The sequence below is a fragment of the Triturus cristatus genome, chromosome 8 (genome assembly GCF_964204655.1).
Source record: "Triturus cristatus chromosome 8, aTriCri1.1, whole genome shotgun sequence".
Lineage (NCBI taxonomy): Eukaryota > Metazoa > Chordata > Amphibia > Caudata > Salamandridae > Triturus > Triturus cristatus.
Genome location: NC_140591.1, coordinates 30,912,959 through 30,936,267, shown reverse-complemented (window position 1 = coordinate 30,936,267; position 23,309 = coordinate 30,912,959). Strand labels below are relative to the sequence as shown.

Below are 23,309 nucleotides of genomic sequence, written 5' to 3'. Positions count from 1 at the left end.
CCCGATGTACTCCACCCAGCCGCGATGGCTGACGGCAGAACAGGCCACTATCCGGTGGCCGAGGTTCCCTTTGAATGGGAGGGGGTTGCAGGTTCACTTCGAGTTGCCGTAAGCCCTGCCGTGCCAGTTGATTGTCTGCTGGGGAATGACATGGAGCACAATGCTTGGAAGGAGGTGGAATACCGGACTCATACTGAGATGCTGGGTACACCTGACTGGGCCTGTGTGAGCACAAGGTCCGCGACTACCCGGAGAGGGAGTTCGTTTCGGCTGGAGCCTGGAACAAAGGCCCAGCCAGCTGCCAGTCAAGGGAAGAACCGAGGACAGGAGGAGCCTGCCTCGGCGTCCGCACCCCGTAGGACGGATAGGCCACCGGAGGTGGTGGACCAGGAGTCTGCGGTGGGGGATGTTACCAAACTGGAGGACCTACCCATCCCGGCCGAGTGGCACGTGGAGGGAGGCCCGTCCAGGGAGGAATTCTGCCAGGGCCAGAGGGAGTGCCCTACCCTTGAGGGGCTGAGGCGTCAGGCCGAAGCCCAGGCAGCAGGGAACGTTGAAGGGAACTACAGTGTTTACTGGGAGGATGGCCTCCTCTACAGTGAACCCAAGGCACCCCTACATGGATCGTCACGAGCCTTGGTAGTCCCTCAACGTTATCGAGCCTTCCTTCTGGAGTTGGCTCACGAGATCCCCTTGGCAGGACACCTGGGGCAAGACAAGACCTTCGCCCGTCTTGTCCCACACTTTTATTGGCCTCAAATGAAAGTGTCGTCCGATACCTACTGCCGGACATGTGTGTCTTGCCAAGCCAGTGGGAAAACAGGGGTGAAGCTGAAAGCTCCCCTGGAACCACTTCCTGTCGTTAGCACCCCCTTTGAAAGGGTGGGCATCGACATTGTGGGTCCGTTAGATCCACCTTCTACAGCTGGTCACAGGTTTATCCTGGTTCTGGTGGATCATGCCACACGGTACCCAGAGGCAATACCTCTGAGGACCATAACAGCACCTGTTGTGGCTAGGGCCCTAATGGGAATCTTTACCCGAGTGGGTTTTCCCAAGGAAGTTGTGTCCGACAGGGGGACCAACTTCATGTCAGCGTACATGCGGGCCATGTGGAAGGAGTGTGGAGTGACCTACCGGTTCACCACTCCTTACCACCCTCAGACCAATGGTCTGGTGGAGAGGTTTAACAAAACCTTGAAAGGCATGATCAGAAGTCTGCCTGAAAGCCTGCGGAGGAAATGGGACGTCCTCCTACCCTGTCTACTCTTTTCCTACAGGGAAGTGCCACAGAAGGGAGTGGGCTTCAGCCCCTTCGAGCTTTTGTACGGGCACCCTGTACGTGGACCTCTCAACCTGGTGAAAGACGGATGGGAAAGAACTCCCAGAAAGCTTCCCCAGGATGTGGTGAGCTACATGCTGGCCTTCCGGAGCCAAATGGCTAAGTTGTGGAAGCAAGCTTCTGACAACTTGGAGGCCAGCCAAGCAGTAATGAAGGCGTGGTATGACCACAACGCTCACCCGGTGGAGTTGGAGCCTGGCCAGAAGGTGTGGGTGATCGAACCGGGAGAGCTTAGCGCCCTCCAGGATCGCTGGTCAGGACCCTTTGAGGTATTGGAGAAGAAGGGTAAGGCTACCTATTTGGTGGACCTTAAAACCCCTCGTCAGCCCCTACGGGTGCTGCACGGCAACCGCCTCAAACCCCACCACGAGAGGCCCGAAGTCATCTTGATGATGGTGACTGACGGAGCAGAGGACGTGGAAAGCGAGCCTCTCTCCGATTTGTTTGCGTCTCAAGAAAAGGATGGGTCGGTGGAGGGAGTGATACTCTCCCCATCTCTAACTCCTGAACAGCAGGAGGACTGCCGCCAGGTCCTGGGGCAGTACTCTTCGTTGTTCTCCCTTGTTCCGGGTAGGACTCACCTGTGCGTCCATGATGTGGACACTGGAGACAGCCCACCTGTGAAGTCCAAGATCTACCGGATGTCAGACAAGGTGAAGGCCAGCATTAACAGTGAAGTCACCAAGATGCTGGAGCTAGGAGTGATCGAACCTTCTAGCAGCCCCTGGTCCAGTCCGGTGGTACTAGTACCGAAAGCCGCACCACCGGGTGGCCAACCGGAACTGAGGTTCTGTGTGGACTACCGGGGACTGAATTCAGTAACCAAAACTGATGCTCATCCGATACCTAGGGCGGATGAATTGATTGACCGGCTGGGAGCTGCCCAATATCTAAGTACCTTTGACCTTACCTCTGGGTACTGGCAGATCTCTTTGACTGATGGAGCAAGGGAAAGGTCAGCCTTCTCCACGCCCAATGGCCACTACCAGTTCTGTGTGATGCCCTTTGGGCTCAAGAACGCACCTGCCACGTTTCAGCGCCTGGTAAACCAGATCCTCACCGGAATGGAGAGTTTCTCTGCTGCTTATCTGGATGACATAGCCGTCTTCAGTAACAGCTGGGAGGATCACTTGCGTCACCTGCAAGCTGTTCTCCAGGCCCTGAGACAAGCTGGGTTAACGATCAAGGCCAGCAAGTGCCAGATCGGGCAGGGGTCGGTAGTGTACCTTGGACACTTGGTGGGTAGGGGAGCGGTGCAACCCCTCCAGGCGAAGATCGAGGCCATCATGGCCTGGGAACCCCCCAAGACACAGACTGAGGTCCGAGCTTTTCTGGGCCTCACGGGATACTACCGCCGCTTCGTGAAGGGGTACGGTACCATCGTAGCCCCCCTCACGGAGCTCACGTCCAAGAAACAACCTCGACGGGTAGTCTGGACGGAGGCTTGTCAGCAGGCCTTTGTGAAGCTGAAGCAAGCCATGTGCGAGGCCCCGGTCTTAAGGGCCCCAGACTTTTCCAAGGAGTTCATTGTCCAGACAGATGCATCAGAACATGGCATTGGGGCAGTGTTATCGCAACTCAATGAAGAGGGTCTGGATCAACCCGTGGTCTTCCTATCCCGGAGACTACTTCCCAGGGAACAGAAGTGGAGTGCAATAGAGCGTGAAGCCTTTGCAGTGGTATGGGCTCTGAAGAAGTTGCGGCCATACCTGTTTGGCTCGCACTTCCTGGTTCAGACCGACCACAGACCCCTTCGTTGGCTGATGCAGATGAAGGGGGAGAATCCCAAGTTGTTGAGGTGGTCTATCTCCCTACAGGGAATGGACTTTCAGGTGGAACATCGGCCTGGAGTGGACCACGCCAATGCAGACGGTCTCTCAAGGTATTTCCGCCTTAGTGATGAGAACTCCCAAGGGGTTGGGTAGCTCTCCCCACTTTCAGCTGGGGGGGACGCGTGTTAGACCTGTCAGCCCTTTGGGTGGTCCCTCCTCATCATTATTTATTTTGTCCCACTTTTGCCTCAAACCCTGTTAGTATTTTTCCTTTTTGGGAACCACCAGACTTTTTCGTATTGATGCAGATTCAGGGAGCCATTTTATCTACCCCTGGAACTTCTGTCTGAGGGCCTGGAGCACAAAATGGTGGCCACCTGTGACATCATCAGAACCCACTGGAACCTACCAGAACCTTCTGCAACATTCTGGAACCCTGTGACAGTTGGAGGCGGTTTAGAATGTTGGGAAGCTAAAGCCAGAGTTGACAGTTGGAGCTGGCAGTTGGCACCTGACTGGTGAAGAGAGAGGAGCACGGAACTGAAGGAGGAAGGAGTGAGGCAGCAGGGGTGGAAACTTGTGCCTGGAGTGGGGTCCATAAACCCACCCTTGATACTAGTCCCTACTGACTGAGCCCAGCCTGGAGCCCTGTGTGGGAAAAAGCAAAAAGAACCATCTTAAGGACCTGGACAGCAGGAACAGGCCTTAGAAGTAAAGAAAAGCAAGAATCTGACCTGTTTATTGGTTTCCCTGGAGTCCGACGTCGAGAAGCCTGAGACCTGGAGCCCGAGGTGGAGAAGCGGCGCTGACTGGAAAGCAGACGTCGTACCCGGAGCCGCCAGAGGTCGAGAGAGGGCGCCGACGGAGGTCGTGGAGAGTACCAGAGGTCGAGGAGGAAGTCACCCGAGGTCGAGTGAGCGGCGTCGACGGGGGAGTGAAGTCCGCCCTCCGGAGTCGCCGGAGACCGAGGTGAAGCGTGCCCCGGAGGTCGGGAGTGGAGATCGCACTCCGGAGTCGCCGGAACCTGAAGAGAATCGTGCCGGAGGTCGGGAGTGGAGATCGCACTCCGGAGTCGCCGGAACCTGAAGAGAATCGTGCCGGAGGTCGGGAGTGGAGATCGCACTCCGGAGTCGCCGGAACCTGAAGAGAATCGTGCCGGAGGTCGGGAGTGGAGATCGCACTCCGGAGTCGCCGGAACCTGAAGAGAATCGTGCCGGAGGTCGGGAGTGGAGGTCGCACTCCGGAGCCGGCGGAAGTCGACATCGAGCCAAGACAGCCCAACGTCATCGAACCGGAGGTCGACATCGAGCCGAGGCCGCCGACATCGAACCGGAGCTGCCCGAAGTCGACATCGAGCCAAGACTGCCCGACGTCATCGAACCGGAGATCGACATCGAGCCGAGGCCGCCGACATCGAACCGGAACCGCCTATCGACGTCGTCAAGAACTGACATAGCGCCGAGGCCGCCGACATCGAACCGGAACCGCCTCACGGCGTCGACACGACTCCAGCGGCGTCGGAGCTTCATAAAAAGGGCAGTAAGTGGAATAGAGGGCGCCTAAGGCCCTGTGGAGCCCTGAGAGACTATCCTAGGGGCTAGAGAGGTGCTGGAACCAGCTTGATTGTGCCAGGGGTGAGCTGAGACTAATACAGAGGGGTTGTGTAGTGTGGGAGAGCCAGATCTCTAGATTCCCCCTTGATCTACCTCAGTTTAGGCCTCAGCCTTGTCCAAGCCAGGGAGTATACCCCTCAGGCCATCCACCTAACCACAAGCTGTGACGGGGCCAAATCAGCCCATAGTATTTTAAATGTGATCTGATTTTACAAGTGTCACTGTTGGCTTTTATTATTTATTGAGAGCACTGTATTTATTGTATTTATCCTATTTATTGCCTCACAGTATTTATTGTTTCACAATATTTATTGTCGTACAGTATTTATTGCCTCATAATATTTAATTGCCTGTAATGTAATGCACTTATATTTATGCCTAGATTATTTATGATCTACCTTATTTATTGAATCGTTAAGACAGTATTTATTTGACGTACCATTCCACAGAAAAAGCCTTGTGTACTGTGATTGTCTTATTATTTATTTATTTAATCAGCAACTAAGAGAAAAGAAGATAAAGAGATATATTTTCAGTATACTTTTTAAGGTGTAGTGTCGTTTTTGGAACGGATGCACGCATGGTTATTGTGTGGGTATTGCGTATGCTTAACACGGTGCCTGACCCCTGACCACTCGAGCCAAGCTACCACTGTGTATGTCTGGAAAGACCCCGTTACCACCACCCTTTCCGGTGTGGGAGTGGGGTTTTTCTAACAGGATGTGTTTCATTTATTGATTTTATCTTTGTCTTTGTAGCACTAAAAAACTGGGTGTCGGGTTTTAGAATCTGTTTGAGTATTTTTAGTGACCATAATCCTCTTGTTCTGTCCCTTGTTGAGTTAAACCTTTGTAAGAAACCACCGAGTGGGGGGGGGGATGGTATGTGCCACAGATCAAGGCAGGAGGCTGAGATGGTCACAGGCCAACGGTGAAGCTTTTTACAGAGCACTGTTGAAAGACGGTGAACAGGTCATTTCGAGCTGTTTAGATCCGGATGTGGAGGGGGTTGAACTAGTCAGGGCCTTCGAGGGTGTCGCTCAATTAATTGACGGTCTGCTCAGATCTACATCACACAGAGCTAGATCGGACGACCCAAGGTGGTTTGACCAACAATGTTCTCGTGCTTCGAGAGAGCTGAAAGTCGCTCTAGAATCTTCCCCAAGAGATAAGGGTAGGGTGACCCTTTGCAGGACACACTATAAGTTAGCCGTTAAAGGCCGTAAAACAAAGTTACAACAGCAAGCCTGGGAGGATCTGAGGGAGGAGATTGAGTTAAAGGACACAACTGCCTTTTGGAAAGTTATAAACAATCCTTGTTTCCAAGAGGTAAATAAACCCAGGTTAGCCAACAATATCTTGCCGGGACAATGGCGTGAGTATTTTTATGGGCTTTACAATCACTGCACAGATAAGGCTCAGTCGGAGGATAATAGGGGGGAACTGGATATTACCCAGATAAGGTTCTCTTTGGGTGAGATCAAGGCAGAGATTGAAGGTTTGCCCCGAAAAAAGGCCCGAGGCCCGATGGGATTCCACCCGACCTTTTTTTGAGTAAGGTAGATCTCTGGGCGCCCATTCTGACTAGAGTTATTAATGCAACAGTTGATACAGTAATGCCGCCATCCTGGTCCACAGCCACGATTGTAACCATTTAAAAAAAGTTAACAAGGATAGCCCACTTTGTTATCGATCAATTTCCTTAATTAACGTGTCAGCAAAGGTTTTAGGGCGGGTCATCCTCAGCCGGCTAATGGACTGGGCTGAGGATCAGCATATTATAACTGACACCCAATTTGGCTTTAGACCAGGGAAGTCAACTACCGATCAATGTCTCAATTTATATCTACTTGCAGCCAAGTACACTATTGCCAGCCAAGGGACTGTGTACCTGGCATTTATGGACTTGACGGCGGCCTTTGACCGAGTCAACCGAGGGGAATTATGGGCAATCATGGGTGACCTTGGTGTGGACCCGAGACTTATTAATATTTTCAAATCTTTGCACTTGAATACCACCGCCACGGTCAGATACAATCAGGAGGGAAGCACCACAGAACCCTTCTTATGCTCTAGTGGGGTCAGACAGGGTTGCATTCTGGCCTCATTTTTTGTGTACATTGTATATAAATAGACTTGATCAGGCACTTAGCACTTTGAAAGGTTAATACACCCAGGATTGGCTCTTGAGGGATCCCAGTCCTGCTTTATGCGGACGACGCGGTCCTCCTTGCCCGCACTTCCAAAGGGCTGCAGATTTTGATAGACGGCTTTGTTTCTTTTATGGAGAATTTAGATTTGTCTCCCAATCTGTCAAAATCATATGTTATGGAAGTGAGCAAAAAACCAAGTAAAATGTATAATTATTCGATTGGTTTACATCGATTGGGAAAGGTGCACTCTTTTTCATATCTGGGGATTTTATTTGATGGGCGTCTAAATGTAAAAAATTTACTAGAGGAGAAATGTCGCATTTTAACTAGTTGCTCTGGGTCGATCATGAATTTTGCACAAAGGTTAGGTTGATGGTCACCTGAGCAAATGTTGAGATTATATAGTTCCATGTGTTGCGCCATAGTTCTGTATGGAAGTGAGGTATGGGGTTTTATTGATGCGAAGCAACTACAAATTGAGGAAAATAAGTATTTTCGGCGTTTGCTCAAAGTGCCTCAGAGCACGCCATCCCATATTGTCCATGAAGAACTTGGTGTTTGCTACATTAGGGACAGGTTGGGAGTTAAACCCCTAGTCTGCTGGGTTAAAATGTGGGCAAACGCGGAGGCGACATTCAGTAGGCAGGTCATAGCAAACTGCCTCGCCCGCGATCGGGAGCTTAATATCCCATGGCTAAAGTACGTGAAGGAGACCCTCAAGGGAATAGGATGTGCAGACCTTTTTACTAACCCTTCTAAAATATCTATGCAGAATAAGGCCTTGGTTAAGGACCGTTTTTTTAAGCATGTTACAGCACTCAGGGAAGATAGGGAGCTGATTAAGCCGTCAGTGAGAGAACATCTTTTAATTAAAACATCCATGGGCATCGAATCTTACCTGTCTCATTTTCATAATGCCCATGATAGATTTTTAATGACACGGTTCAGGCTAAATCTTCTACACCGCATATTAGCTGACCCGGCAGGATATACATCGTCCATAGAGATGAAGGGACCATGTGGCTGCGACCAACGGTCTCCAAAGGATACCCTTCACTTTGTTTTACTATGTCCCTTTTATTCACAATCTAGGAGCCTTTTTTTAAAGAGAATTTTAAAGAAAGCTAGATTTAAACACGCAAGGGTGGCTTTGTTATTTTTAAAACTGTCCTCAGATGCTTTGACTCTGTTTTGTACTGTAAATTTCTTAAGGGCAGCGGTCAGGCTTAGAGCAACAAGGGGCATTAGGAAAACATAGGTTGCCCGCGGTGTCACTCTTTTTATGGCCTCATGAAGGAATTAGCTGAGGGGAGGGGTACCTAATCATTGATGTATTGAATATGTATTATGGAGAATTTTAGATTGTTGAATTGGTTTTTAACTTTGACGTATTTTACTTGTACTTTTATGGTATTTTCTTTTATACCGAATAAAGTAATGTGATTGATTGATTGATGGATCGATTGATAACTATAGAATTGTGCTTATGTTTTTTTTCTTGCAAAAATGGAAAATTGATACTTTACTTTGAGTATTGTAATCAGGCTGAAAATATGTTTGATAAATTAAAACGGTTTTCTCCGCTGCATAGGAATGTAGTAAGATAAAAGCCCTTTCTACGAAATCATTCTTGTTGAATTTTGGCGGATATGTTATTTAAATGAAGATGTTTTTGTTTTCTGCAGATGTAGCCGTGCCCACATCTGACGTATTCACCTTAAGTGGAGATGGCCAGTGCTTTAACTGGGCTAGTACTGTCCGGTACGAAGTACCGGCACTTTTTTATTTTGAGGGGGAGAGTACCGGCACTTCTCAAGAGAAATACTATACTTTTAATTGGAGAGTACCAGCACCTCTCAGAAACAAGCAGGTACTCCGGTACAGAGTACCTGCACTTCTATTTTCCCATTTCAAGCACTGGAGATGGCGCCCAGTGTCTACGGTCCCCATGAACACAACCAGAATGGAGAGTCCATATTCTGGTCACATCAACAGATGTGAGAATTCTGATGTGATCGGCAATGAAGGAGGGCAGAGCCCTGATCCCATCAGCACAGACAGGAGGGAGAGCCCTGATCCTCTCGGCTCTGACAGAAGGGAGAGTTATGATCTGCTCAGTACAGGTCAGGAGAACTGGTGTAAGAGTTTAATTTTTTAGATTCTTTGTAACAAATTGAGCTCCAAACCTTTAAGAGTAGAAAATAGAATTGGTGTATTTTTGTGTATTTAGAAAGTACTCCATTTATAGTCTGCTCTGTTCAGAGTAGGGGCCAGTGTTATATTTTGCAGTTGTTCTATAGTGCAAATGAGGTGGTTTGTAAGACAAAGTTTTTCGGTATGATGGCGTTTCGTAGGCGGGAATGGATATTTTAAGCCTCCCACCAAATCCATGTGAGTCAGAAGTAAGTTATTGTTTATTCCTGCGGTGCTGGGAGGTTATGGGTCCAACTGCCCTTATCAGTTATGTCGAAGTTGCCATATTGCCGCGATGGATTTAAAGCCCTTGTACACTACCTAAGTGGGCATATGTCAGAATATTTGTAGTTCATGGTGTGTGACTCTTCTGTTTCTTCCCTGGGGCATATTGGTTTTGATTTAGGTTCTAACAGACCAGTATTTACCCGTACTCTTGTTTATTTGTCTGCTGAACCTGTTATCTACATTCTTATGTACGGAGTTTCTTGGCTAATTGTTACTGTCTGCCTCTTGTTTTCCTATCCATTTTTAGGTCTGGCATTAGCCAAGACCTTTTGATTTTAGTAAAATAATATTCAATATACTTATAGAGCTGCCATGAAATGTGTACTTTTTAAAACCCCCAACATATCTTTGCTTTTAGAGTTTATATATATATATATATATTATCTACTGGCGGTCGCCAGTAGATAGTTATAGTTAGGACCGTGTTTCCATAGGAAATCCGCAACATTCTATTTGGAAAAACTTTGGCGCCGATTGACGAATCCTCGCGAAATTCTCAAAATAGGTGGGGCGTTCCGCTCCGCTCCTTCCCTGAAAGTCTCGGGGGGATTCGTCAAGCGGGGGCTGAGAAAAAGGAGGGTCCCAAAACTCGTTTTCCCCATGCATTTTTCCATAGGACCTTTAGTCCGAGCTACAGCCCGAACGGCTGAACAGAATTACTTGAAATTTGGCAGAGAGGTAGCCCTCAGGTCAGGGATGTGCCTTTTGAAGGTCTCGTGTAAATCTGTTCAGTATTTCCTGAGAAAATAGCATTTAAATCAATATATATATCTATAGGCGCGCTCCGAGCGCGTACCGTAAGCTTACCGTACGCGCACGCCGCCGTGCACGAGCGCGATTCTGATTGGTTGTTAGATCTTAGTAAACATTCGAATCGGTCGAAACCAGGAAGTGTCGGCCGCCATTTTGTCTCTCGCAGTCTGAGGGGGTGAAAAACAAAGGTGGAGAACGTGAAAAGGGGGCAGGGTGGACAGTTCCTGACCCCCTAGCCTTTGTCAGGGGGTCCCAGAAGGACCCCCAAGGGCAAAAATTAATTTATTTTTTTTCGTAAAATCGCGGAATGCGCGTAGCGTACGCGCACGGCGTAAATGGAAAAATTCCGCGAGAAAAATTTCGCGAACTTCGCGTAACGATTACGCGTACAGTACGCGCACGGCAAAAAAAATTTTTTAAGAAGGAAAGCTTAAAAAAAAATTCAAAAAATTGTGAGGTAAGGTTGGCTCTTAAAAGAGCCGTTGGGTTAATACAGGGATAGAGGAAAGAAAGAATGGGAATATTATGAACGTCTACAAACGTGCTGGTCTATCTTATTGTTAATAAGGGAAACACTGGTCTCCCCAAAAACAATAAGACCACAACACGTTGTACACCTCATTGAAACCCTCCGAAATCGACGGTTAATGTCCAGAGGAGCTGAAGAAGGTGATGCTCCCACCTCAGAGGAAGGGCTCAGCTGAGCTGCCGATGATGTACTCGGCTGAGCTTCTGAGGTTGGGCTCCGGTGACTTACTGAAGAATTTTCTTCAGTATGTCGAGCATAGGTCCTGGGATGTTTATCCCTAAGGTGTCTCATCATAGAGTGATTTCCAAAGGAATACTTCTTCCTTGGATCTCCTCTAGATAAAACACGCTCACAAAGTCTGCAAGTGACCAATGGAGCATTGACCTTTTTCTGCCCCTCTGGAAAAGTAAAATACTCCCACACAAAAGAATCCTTTTGTTTCCTCCTTCTCTGTCTGATGATGGTGCTGCTTGGCTCACTCTCAGAAGAGGACTGCTGCTCTGCCATTGTATCTCAATGTCAATTCAGCTCCTTCTCCTAGGGGATCTCAAGCAGTAATGAGGGGAATGGGTGTGGTGTGGGAAGTTTCTGGAACTGAAAGTAGTTTCAACCAATGAAAAGTGTTCTTTGTGGATCACATGACCTACCGTGCGCGCTCCGTAAGCTTACGGTACGCGCTCGTAAACAAGTACGCATGCGCAAACGTGACGTAAATATGCGCTTACGGAGCGCTTACGGAGTGGGTACGTAGGACGCACTCGCGCATGCGCATTACACGCACCCGCGTAACCGCGACGTTGCTTCCGTGCAACGCGCATGCATGTACGCGTACGTCACGTACGTATTACGTAAGCGCACCGTACTTATGACGTACGGAGCGCGTAGCGTCAGCTTACCGTACGCGCACGGCAAAAAATGCATAAAAAAAAAAAATACAAGTTTCAAGAGTTGTAGAAGATAATAACTGTGATGTACAACTGTATGTAAATATTAATTTTTAAAAAATTAACCATTCTATAATGCAGGATATAGTACATATATTATTTTATACATAGGTTGGATATTATTTTTTACCAAAAATCACAAAAAAAATTTGCATTTAAAAAACCGTACAAATTCACTGAAAAAACCATAGGTTTCACACACGTTATAGTTAGGAATTAGCATTTAAAAAACCTTGCAAATTCACTGAAAAAACCATAGGTTTCACACATGTTATAGTTAGCAGGACATTTCACTCGTGAAAAACCAATGAAATTCCCCCGTTATAGTTAGTGCAGGCAACTATAACTCACGCGACCGCAATCCTCTGCTGATGATGTCAGATATTACATCACTGATGACATATGTGTCTTTATGAAAAATAAATATTTGTAATATATGTATAGCTAAAGATTAATGGAAGAAGACATGGGTAAATAAGTGTCTAAATACAGTGATGTAATATCTGACATCATCAGCAGAGGATTGCTGTCGCGTGAGTTATAGTTGCCTGCACTAACTATAACGGGGGAATTTCATTGGTTTTTCACAAGTGAAATGTCCTGCTAACTATAACATGTGTGAAACCTATGGTTTTTTCAGTGAATTTGCAAGGTTTTTTAAATGCTAATTCCTAACTATAACGTGTGAAACCTATGGTTTTTCAGTGAATATATATATATATATATATATATATATCACACACACACACACGCACGCGCACACACACACACACGGTTTTGCAAAAGTAATAGTGAAACAAAACAAGCATTAGCATACCAGACTTGCAGCCAATGATAGACCTATTGACTTTGTTAATGCTTATTCCCTTGTCATGTGTAGCAGCTTTAGCATATGTCAGCACAAAGACAGACCCAGTATTCTTTTGATAAAAAACTGTTACAGGGGTGTTCTCTAGTTTACTATCATCACCACAGATCTCTTCAACATTTATGTCACCCTGATAATTTACTGCCGCAATCCCCTTTACAATTTAAGCATTCCCCCAAGTGTGATGTTTGGTATTCTACTCCTTTTTAATTGAACACTTGATTGTGTAGTTAATTAAAACTATTATAATACATTAAAGGATCAAAAATAAGAAAGCACTTGAAACCAGTCATTTTATTCCAACTAAAATGACATTATGCAATGCTTACAAACTGCTACCTCCTATTACAGAGAGCGCAGGCCTCACAATCAAAGCAGAAAAAGAACCCAACACCACAGAGAGCAAGGAACTATCTGAGCAAGGAGGGCATGACCTGCCCTAAAGCACAGAATCTAAAAATGTGTTAACCACAGTAAAGGGTCAGTGCTAATACTTACCCATTGTCATGTTGGCGGGAGAAAATATTAAAACCAACAGGAATCATACTGAGTGCCTGGAAGTGACGATTCTCCAATTATCATACAGAGAGAATCTTGATTTCATTAAAGACAACGGAGGCTGACATTATGCAATAACTTTTATTGCTGCTCAAGATATGCAGCCCTTTAAAGTGTAACAATTACATCATAAATAAAAACATTCTATACAGCTTAACAACTGCCATGGCAACCAATTATCTTCCTCTTAGAGCTGCGATGAAAAGTAACTGCAGCTTCAACTTCTTCCGCGATATTAAAAAGCTTATAACGAAGCTGAATCTGAAAAGAAAAGTAAAAAGGTAATATTTGTTCCCGGAAAGGACAAAAGATTAAGTGAAAAAGACATTAATAACAAGAATAAGTAATCAATCATAAAATACATACTTTAATTAAACATCCACCAGGGAGTGGTGGGGGGAATAATGTCAGCCTCCGTTGTCTTTAATGAAACCAAGATTCTCTCTGTATGATAATTGGAGAATCGTCATTTCATTACAAGACCGGAGGCTACATTATGCAAGTTCAAAGCTTTTCAATGCAACATTGCTTACATGTTCTACAGGTTTAAGATAAAAATGTACAAAAGTTGAGGCATTTGACCAATCTGCTGCTTACAGAATATCAGAAAGGGATCCCCCACCCCAAAATAGTTTACTGGCCATGGCGCCATGCGAGGAGTGTGCGCCGAACTTGGACAATCTATTCCCGCTTCAAACATAACTGTTCTTACCCATCTAGAAATTGTAGCAGAAGAAACAGCCTTATAGGGTTTGACAAAAAAATTAATAACTGGTTTTCAATGCAAGGTCTAAAAATACTCATTTTTTGTTCATATACCTTCATGCAACTAACCACACATAGTTTGGGAAAATCCAAAAAAATAAGGGTAGAAAATGTTCTCAGACATGGTCTTGGTCCTTTTCCATATTTCGAATAATACTCCATCTGGGGAGTAAAACCTGTTACATATTTCTAAGGCCTTAACATCGGATACTCTCCTAAAAGATATAAGACAAAGTAAAGTAGCTAGTTTAGTGGATAAAAGAATGTCCTGCAGAACTTGCTGATTTATAGCAATTCACTGTTCTATGACATAGTCCTGAATTAAAAAGATCCGCTAAGAAGTTTGCTACTTCTACTACAGGTGCCTCCACGGGATCCATATCACGTTCCATGCACCAACCACACCATCTTTTCCATGCACCGGCGTATCTTCTCCTTGTTCCCGGAGCCCATGACACATCCAAAACGCTTTTAGCCTCTCCTGAAAGGCCTGAGTATCTTGAAGAACCGCTGAAATCTTCCAGGCAAGAAGGTTCATGTTTCCTTCTAAAAGAGGATGTATTTCTCCTTCTAGACCCTGAAGGAGGCCATATCCTTGCATTGCTTAATGAGCTCTTTGGAAGATGATCAGCTCGCCTTAAATACTTTCGACTCCCCCCTTATATGATATTTTAACAGTTTGGGTGTAAAAGGCATAAGGGTGAAAGCTTGTATCACATTTACCGGAAGATCATGTAGGACATTCACACATATATTAAATAATGTGGAGGGCAAATGAGAGCCCAGGGGGTCTTCACAAGTCAACTTCATGAGGAGCATCAAAATATCCCTACACCTGCCCTGTGACATCTGCCTCTCTAGAAGTGAGGCAAACCAGAGCAAGGGACCAGCGTCCGCTTTCATTACTGCATCCATGCTCAAGAGAATCGAAGTCATGAGACAGGTCAAGCTGCACAAGATATGCCACTGGACCTTGCTCAACTGCTTTCTCCCATATAGGGGGGTTTCCATTTCTCAAGAAGGCCTGAAACCTGACTGCATACTGCCAAGTAACTGAGAGACCTTAACATAAGTGGAGATATAGGACACAACAACCTTCACCCACCCTGTTGCTAAAACTATGCCATAGCAATGGGTCTATTACTAGCAAGGCTCTTCGCATCCAAGTTCACTTCTTACATTAACAGTGTGGTCCAGGATTCCTACGCAGCTAGGAACCTTCCTCTCAGAAAAGGAGACATTTTAGGTTTTGGTAATAATAATATAATAGTATAATACATGGGAGACCCCAATCCCTGTATAAAAGCCTGTCTTCCTTATTACAGATGGCTTACTTATTGCAGATGACAAAATTAAAGTACCTGCTCAACTGTAATAAGTTATTACATTTGAGTTGTGATGTCATAATGCTTGCTGCCAGAACCAGCAGCCAAGGTGAAAAGCAGGTCACAGAGGATCGTTATAGCTGTAGTGTAAAAGAAAGCAGTGATAACGAAAACTGGCTTTTCATTCTTATGACCTTTTTTCTCAAATGTCCAGTGATGAGCAAAAAAGAGATATTTCTGACAACATGTTTCGTCTTTGTACTTTGGAGACCCCAGCATAGTTCTCTAATCCCTGCTCATAACCTCTATGGGGTTTGTAAAAGGACTCTCAAGCATAGATTGCCGGTGCCATGCTTCACCATAGAGTCCCTCTGACCGGATGAGGAAGCTCTTGATATTGCTAGGAATCAAATGCAGGCAAGTTAAAATTACGTATGGGATTATCTCATCAGACAATTTATTCTTGGGTTCCCCTAGTAGGATTAAACAGAGTACTCAATGTACAGAAAGGCGCAAGGAGCATCATGGGGTCTAAATGTTACAGCTGCTCATTGTCTTTAAGGCCAGGAGGCCAAGAAATCCCTACCAATTACATAGATGACCACAGCTGTAGCTCGTGATGAACAATAATAACACACAAGCATGCAAACACTCATGCATAAATGCATTCCTTTTATGGAGAAACCCTTTTTTGTCTTTCCAGGACGGATAAGTGCTAGGTAACTTCAGTCATAATTTTTATATATTTGAATACACAACATGCAAGTGAAACACATTTTGGGATAAACCACTCTTAGCTATTTCATGACAACCCATACTAGGTTTTGGTGCACCAAAGGTGGCACGCAAGGCACTTAGACATTAAACCTAGACCAACAAACAAGTGTAGCTCTAAGACCAATTTATTATGTCCGACCCACCACTGGTATTTGACACAATCTATGTTGGAAACCCTTTTCCAGTTTTATAGTCCTAAATTAAACCTGCTCTGCATCAAAGCGCTATACTTCAAGTTTCTTAAAATGGCTTGCACATACCTTGTAAACATAGAAATGTTTTCTGAATGCTGCTTACTGTGCGCTGTGCCTCAGACAAGATCACCTAGTGTTTTTAGTTCCCATTATGTGCTCAGATAACAGGCCAGCAAGAATGTCAGCCCACAGCCTTGGTTCTGCAACACAGCTTTTGTTGCAGACCTTTCTTCTCCCTAGAAGCTCAAAGATTAATCTCCCCCCTTATATGTAAATTTAGTTTAAATGCAGTTCCAGGCACTATCTTTAAATGTCAGTTCTCTTCCAGGGGATACTCATCAATAGTCATAAGCAATGAATAGTCCCACCCACGTGCGAGGACCCCAGAGCATATACAAAAATACATATATATATGTATGTTCAGCCAAATAAACGTGTACACAGTACTTTCAAATGTACAAATATACATGTATATACATAAACTTGGAGTTTTCATTTAAAATAAAATAAGTTCATATAGCATTTCTGTAACAAAGAACATGCACTCCTCTAGAATACCAACACATCCCTTTTATTTTCAAAGATAAAAACAAGTAATAGCAGGCAATTAGCCCATAGGCTACAAAGTTAAAACCACAACAGTGATAAACTAGCACCGTGCCTTTAAGACCTCCAGGGGCTCCCTGCTCCCATCATGGACCACAGGTGACAGTTAGGTCAATTCTTTTTTCTGGCTCCTTCTGTGAGGATCCTGGAGCATTGAGCTTGTCAATTTTTCATGAGTACAGACCAATAATCGACCTGAGGCTCTTGAAAAAGTACATCTGCAAAGAGAAATTTCAGATGTTAGCACTGCACCATATTTTTCCTAAGTTACACCAAGAGGACTGGATGTGCTCCAGAGACCTGCAGAACGCCATTTCCACGTACCGATTTCCAGAAAACATCAGAAATTCCTGCATTTTCAGGTAACACATCAACATTTCCAGTTCAAAGTCCTCTCATTTGGGCTCAAATCAGCCCCCCGCACGCTCTTAAAATGGATGGCAGTGGTAGCGGCTTTTGTTCGCAAGCAAAAGATCTTCATCTGTCCGTATCTGGACGACTAGTTGCTGAAGAGCTCGTCATTCACTCTGCTTCAGAATCATCTCTCTTACTGTATACAAGTGCTAAGCAATCTGGGCCTACACATCAACTACAAGAAGTCGATCTTCATTCCAACTAAAATAATCTACTACCTGGGTGCTTCTCTGTATACCGTAAGTGCAAGCGTGTGTCCTTTGGAGGAGAGGTTATCCTCAATACACGACAAGTGCTGCAATCTCCACCATTCACGCCATCTCACAGTCAGGCAAGTGTCCTCACTTCTGGGCTTGATGGCATCCTACATCTTCATCGCCCCACATGCCAGACTGCAGATGTGTCCTCTGCAACAATCTCTGGAGGACCAGTGTCACATGTTTCAGGCCACTGGGAGGACTTGGTGATTCCTCCTCAGTCAGCCAAGGATTGAATCAGGTGGTGGATGAAACGATTGCATCTGCTTAAAGGGGTTCCTTTTCTTCAGGACCTTCCCAGTCAGACAATTGTCATGGATGCTTCCCTACAGGGTTGGGGGGCTCATATGGGTTCTCTTCAAGTACAAGGACTCTGGTCAGAGACCGAGCAGGGGTACCACATTAACCTGTTCGAACTGAGAGTGGTACATCTTGCACTCAAGTTACTGCTTACTTCCTTCAGCACACGTTACGTGTTGATTCAGACGGACAACACCACAACCATGTATTATCTGAACAAACAGGGAGGAACCAGGTCGAGACCCCTCTCACAGGAGGCTCAGTCCATCTGGAGATGGCTTCTCGCAAATAATGTGACCATTTCAGCTATTCACCTCTCAGGCACTCTCAACGTCCAGGCAGACTCTCTAAGTCGGGACTTCCTCGAAGCTCACAGCTGGGTTCTAAACCACGACGTCGTGCAGGACATCTTTCATCAATGGGGAGTTCCAGACATCGACCTGTTAGCAGATGCAGCAAACGCAAAATGCCCCGTCTTCGCATCCAGGTTTCAGTAACCAGGTTCCAGAGGGAATGCGCTTTTGATAAAATGGTCACAGACATTACTTTACGCTTTTCCTCCAATTCCACTAATTCCTCTGGTGATAACAAGTTCTACAGGGCCAAGACCAGAATGATACTGATCGCACCAGAGTGGCCTCGTCAGTGGTGGTACGCGGATCTTCTTCAACTATCAGAAATCCCATACAGGAGGTTACCATGAAGACCGTACTTACTATCCAAGAACGGGTAAGGTGTCCCACCCAACCTCTCATCTCTAGGATTGACGGCATGGCTCCTGAGGTCCTCCAGTATAGATATTTAGATTTGTCTACAGACTTAATGAACGTTCTTAAAGAAGCAAGAAGGCCATCGACCAGAAAATTGTATGCTTTCAAATGGAAGCAATTTTACCTGTGGTGTATTAATAATGGTCATGATCCCATTCCGGGTCAAGATCAGGTGATTTTACCTTATCTACTGTACTTGGCCAAGTCAGGCCTTCAGTTTTCTTCTATAAGGGTCCATCTGGCGGCTATCACAGCCTACAGAAAATCTCCTATGCAGGTTTCGTTCTTTCAGTTACATGTGGTTAAAGACTTGCTTTAGGGGTAAGAAAAGTCTATCCACCCGATCAGATCCCCATCCCCTCTATGGGAACTTAACATTGTTCTTCCTAGGTTGGTAGGGGCCCCCTTTGAAACTATTCGTAAAGCCTCTCTGCAGCACTTGTCATGAAAGGCCACTTACTTAGTGGCCAACACCTTGGCTCGCAGAGTGAGTGAGGTACAAGCTTTGTGCTTTAAAGAACCTCATCTCATTTTTCATGCAAACAGGGTGGTCCTTAGAACTCATCCGAGTTTTCTACCCAAAGTGGTCTCAGATTTTCATATTAACCAGACTATCACTCTCGCTACCTTTTTACCTAATCCTTCAAATCCTCCGGAAAGGGCCTTGCATTCGCTGGACCTTGAGGGTTCTGAAGTTCTACCTAGAAAAGTCCAAGGCATTAAGAAAATCAGACCACCTGTTTGTCAACTATGGTTCCATAAATACTGGGTGTGCAACTTCCAAACGATCCATCTCTAGATGGATAGTCTCATGTATCACATTGTCTTACCAGTTGTCCAATAAACTTCTCCCTGGCAAACCAAAGGCTCATTCGACCAGGGGAAAGGCCTCTACCACAGCTCTTCTTCAAAATGTTCCTATTGCAGAGATTTGTAAAGCTGCCACATGGTGATCAGTGCATACATTTACTCGCCATAAGTGTTTAGACTCTGACACTCAGGCGGATGCTCAGTTTGGGCAAGACTCGTTAAGGAATCTGTTTAAATAATTTATCCTTGAAGTCTTTGCTGTGATGTAACTATACTGATATTCGTCCGCGGGATAGTGGAATTGCTATTCTATTCAGTGCTTATGACTATTGATGAGTATCCCCTGGAAGTATCCCCTGGAAGTGAAGGATAAGTTACGTACCTATAATTCTAATTCTCTTCCAGGGGTATACTCATCAAAGTCATAAGCAACCCGCCCTCCTCCCGGACGAATATATTTAGTATAGTGTTTTTTTCCCGTATTGTTTCAAGGTTTCTACATGTTAGTCCAGTGTAAAAAAGACCTGACCTAACTGTCACCTGTTGTCTTAAAGGCTCAGTGCCAGTGTATCACTGTTGTGGCTTTAACTATGGGGTAATTGCCTGCTATTGCTTGCTTTTTCTTTGAAAATAAAAGGGCTGTGTTGGTATACTAGAGTGTGAGAAGTTGGCCTGATGTATGATGTCACTAGTTCTAGTGTACACCTTATATCAGTCCAAACAACCCTTATGGTGATTGGTTGTAAAGTCAACCTTATAGACCAGCTATCCTAGTGGTAGCATGGACAAGAGCAGTCTTAGGCTAAACTCTGAATGGCATGTGAAGCCAGCTGTTATACCATATATAATCCCTTGAATACCAAATGAAAGGACACAACAACAGATAGATATATATAAAATAAAGTGTATTTATTCTAGTCAAACCCTCAGCACTCTTTATGAGATTCGAGGTAAGTACAACACAGTCTTATTTAAGCATACATTAAGTCACACAGGTAAGTAATACAGTTAGGCCCTAGGGGCCACGCAAACCATATACTAAAGAAGTGGTATAAGGACCACTGTCACGGAAATAGAATAGGCCTAGGCCTAGGGAATCGCTGGGGTTACACTACACTACCAACAGTTAGGAAGTGGGAGGCCCACGAGATTCAGGTGCAGGTTGAAAACACTCACGCGTAATTTGTAAAAGTCGATAGAATCCCTTGCAGTTAGAAATAAGCAGATTTAGGACACTTCTGGTATAGCTAGAAAGTCGAGACTCGGAAACTAGACCCTAGGATAGTCAATACCCTAGTGAGCAGCGAAGTACCCAAGTTACCTAGCCCACGGGCTGCGGGTGCATAGGTGTGAACTTGCGTCAGGTTTCGTCGTGGACTTCTATGGATGCCTGAAGGAAAGTTGCTGACAGGCAGTCAGTGAAGAGTGTCCGGTGGATCCCAAGGCTGGGATCAAAAAGAGAGGATACCTGCAAGCAGAAGGGACAGAGTCTGGGTCACTAGCCAGAGACCACGTGGAACCAGGAAGGAACCAGGCGATGTCGTGAAGATGCAGGTGAAGAGGTGAAGCCTGTCAAAGCTGTCCCACGAAGGCTCTTGCTGTCGGCGGCGTCGAAGTCAAACTAGGACTCACCAAGCCTTGGCAAGCGGAACCCACGAAGAATGGAGGACTTGCTTCTGGTGCAGACCAGGAAGGTCTTGGGTGCTTCTCTTTTGCAGAGAAGCGGGAGCCAGTCTGGAGGAGCCAAACCAGCAGTGAAGATTCAAAGGTGTGTCGTCGCAAAGGCCGCTAGCCAACGGGCAAGCAACCGGACAGACGCGGCGAGCAGGAAAATGCAGAAGGGCCCCACGCAGGACTCGTGGAGTGTGGGGGGCTGATCTTCGGTGCAGATGGTGCTTGGGGTTGGGGCTTCTCAATCCCCGGTGCACAACTTCGAGGGTACCTCAGAAGCTGCGCTGGAAGATACTTGCCACTTTTCCCAGGTAGCCGGTCCGACGTCTCTCGTCGCCTCCACGGATCTCAGCTCGGCTGTGGATGTGGATCAGGGTCGGAGAAGTCTGGAAGTCAAGGCTCTGGTTGGGCTCTGCAGTCGGTCCCTCATAGAACTTCAGCAAAGCAAAGGGTAAGTCTCTTGATGGTGCCTGTTTGCACAGGGTAGCCACTCCTTGGCCACAAGGGAGATTCTTCAGTCTTCTTCTTTCGTCGAATGTCGAAGGTCCAGAGTTTCTGTTCAAGTTGCAGGTTCAGGATAATCTAATCTCCTGGGGCCCAGCTACCACACTTATACTAATTTGGGGGGCTGGGTTGCCTGCTAGGTCACGCCTTATGGGTGGGACCTGGGAGGGGGGTGGTTACACCCCCTTCCCTTTGTCCAGTTTCGCGCCAGGACTGGGGCTGGAGTGCCCCAGCACCGGTTTGAACTGGACTATGCATGGGACACCTTGTGTGCCCCAGGCAGTGTCTCGTTTCTTTCATCCCTCCCTGCCCCAATACACTAAGGCCTGTCTGGGGTGGTGCTCGCACCTCCCAAGGCAGGAAACCTATTGTCCAAGCCTCCTGTGCCGGGATCACTCCCAGCAGCAGGAGGTCAGACTTGTGTCGTGGCAGCAGCATCCATTTTGTGATGCTGGGGCTCTTGTTAACTTTAACCGGGTAAGTAGGTTTCAACATGTCTTCTCCCTCTAGAAGGGAGGGATAATATCCTCATCCCCAGAAATGGGATGGGGGTATTATTCCAAAGTGTTAGACACCTTACACGACATGTTTTGATAAAGCCAAACCATAGTTACCATAACCGTTTAAGATTATAAGGTACTTTAAGAGTATATGGTAGGCTATATCATAGAACAGCTATAAGGACATGGTTCCGAAAGCTGCAGACAGGCTCAGCTCATGCTAGAGCACCATCTCACATGTTACCAAGCACTCTGCCTCCAGGATTGTTAAGGCCTGCCATAGGAGTGGCTGATAGGTACACATGTGTCTATATATAAGGTAGGTATAGGAATACTACACCTAAGCAAGAGGTGATTACACGACCTTGCCCCAGCTGAGTGATCAGCCAGTTGTGTCATAATGGAAGGCCAGGCCAGGGGTGGCTTAATACATGCTGCAGCCCCTGGTAGGCCTAGGATATACCTATGCCCTGGGTACCTAAGGTACACTGTACAGGGGCCAATAAGGTGACCCTATCCAAATGGGTTATGCACCTAAAGTACATAGTATTAATTTAGAGAGAGAACAGCAGGGCTGTGGGTCTGATTAGCAGGCCCACAGCCACATCTAAGTCGAAAACCAGTAAAGCAAAAGCAAAAATTGGGGGTGAACATAGAAAGCAGACCCTACTCTCCTACATAGAGGAGTGCATGTTCTTTGTTACAAAAATGCTATATGAACTTATTTTATTTTAAATGAAAAATCCAATGCAGTTTTGGCTTCTTAGCCTGTTTAAATGAGAGTAGGCTGCATGTTTATGTATATACATGTATATATGTATGTTTGACAGTGCTGCATACACGTTTATTTGATTAAACATACATATATATTTATATGTATTTTTGGACATGCTCCGGGGCCCCCGCACGTGGGCGGGACTAATATGTGCCTATGACTTTGATAAGTATACCCCTGGAAGAGAACTAGGATTAAGTAATTTATCCATCTCGTAATGGGTGAAGCAAAATACTGAAAAATGTTTAAGATTCCCATCCGCATCTATTATCATATCGGCTCTGCTACACACCTATTTCAACCCTAAAATATATAATTCAGTCTTCTATAGAATACATGAACTAATAGGATGCATTTTAAATTATAATCTAATGTATCATGTGTATAATGAATAATAAAACAATCACATATATCTATGAATAATGAATGCAAAGTAAGCCGTCAGAGCAGTGGGGAGCACCCAGCTGGCACGCAAAACATGAAATACATAAGACTTCTATCCTTAATTACCAGAAACACCTAATGAGTTATCAGCCACACTCGTTGACTTCACTTGACACTGAGGGAACTAACCCCAACACCTTCCAGAACTCCATCACAATAAGCTTCTAACTCTTCTAACTCTCATA

General features: G+C 45.7%; 1 protein-coding gene across 5 annotated transcripts in view; it reads left to right on the top strand.

Annotated features, from left to right (window-relative positions):
• LOC146799886 (uncharacterized) overlaps positions 1-23,309 on the top strand; it is a 461,224-nt gene that overhangs the window by 77,419 nt on the left and 360,496 nt on the right. The window lies entirely within an intron of this gene.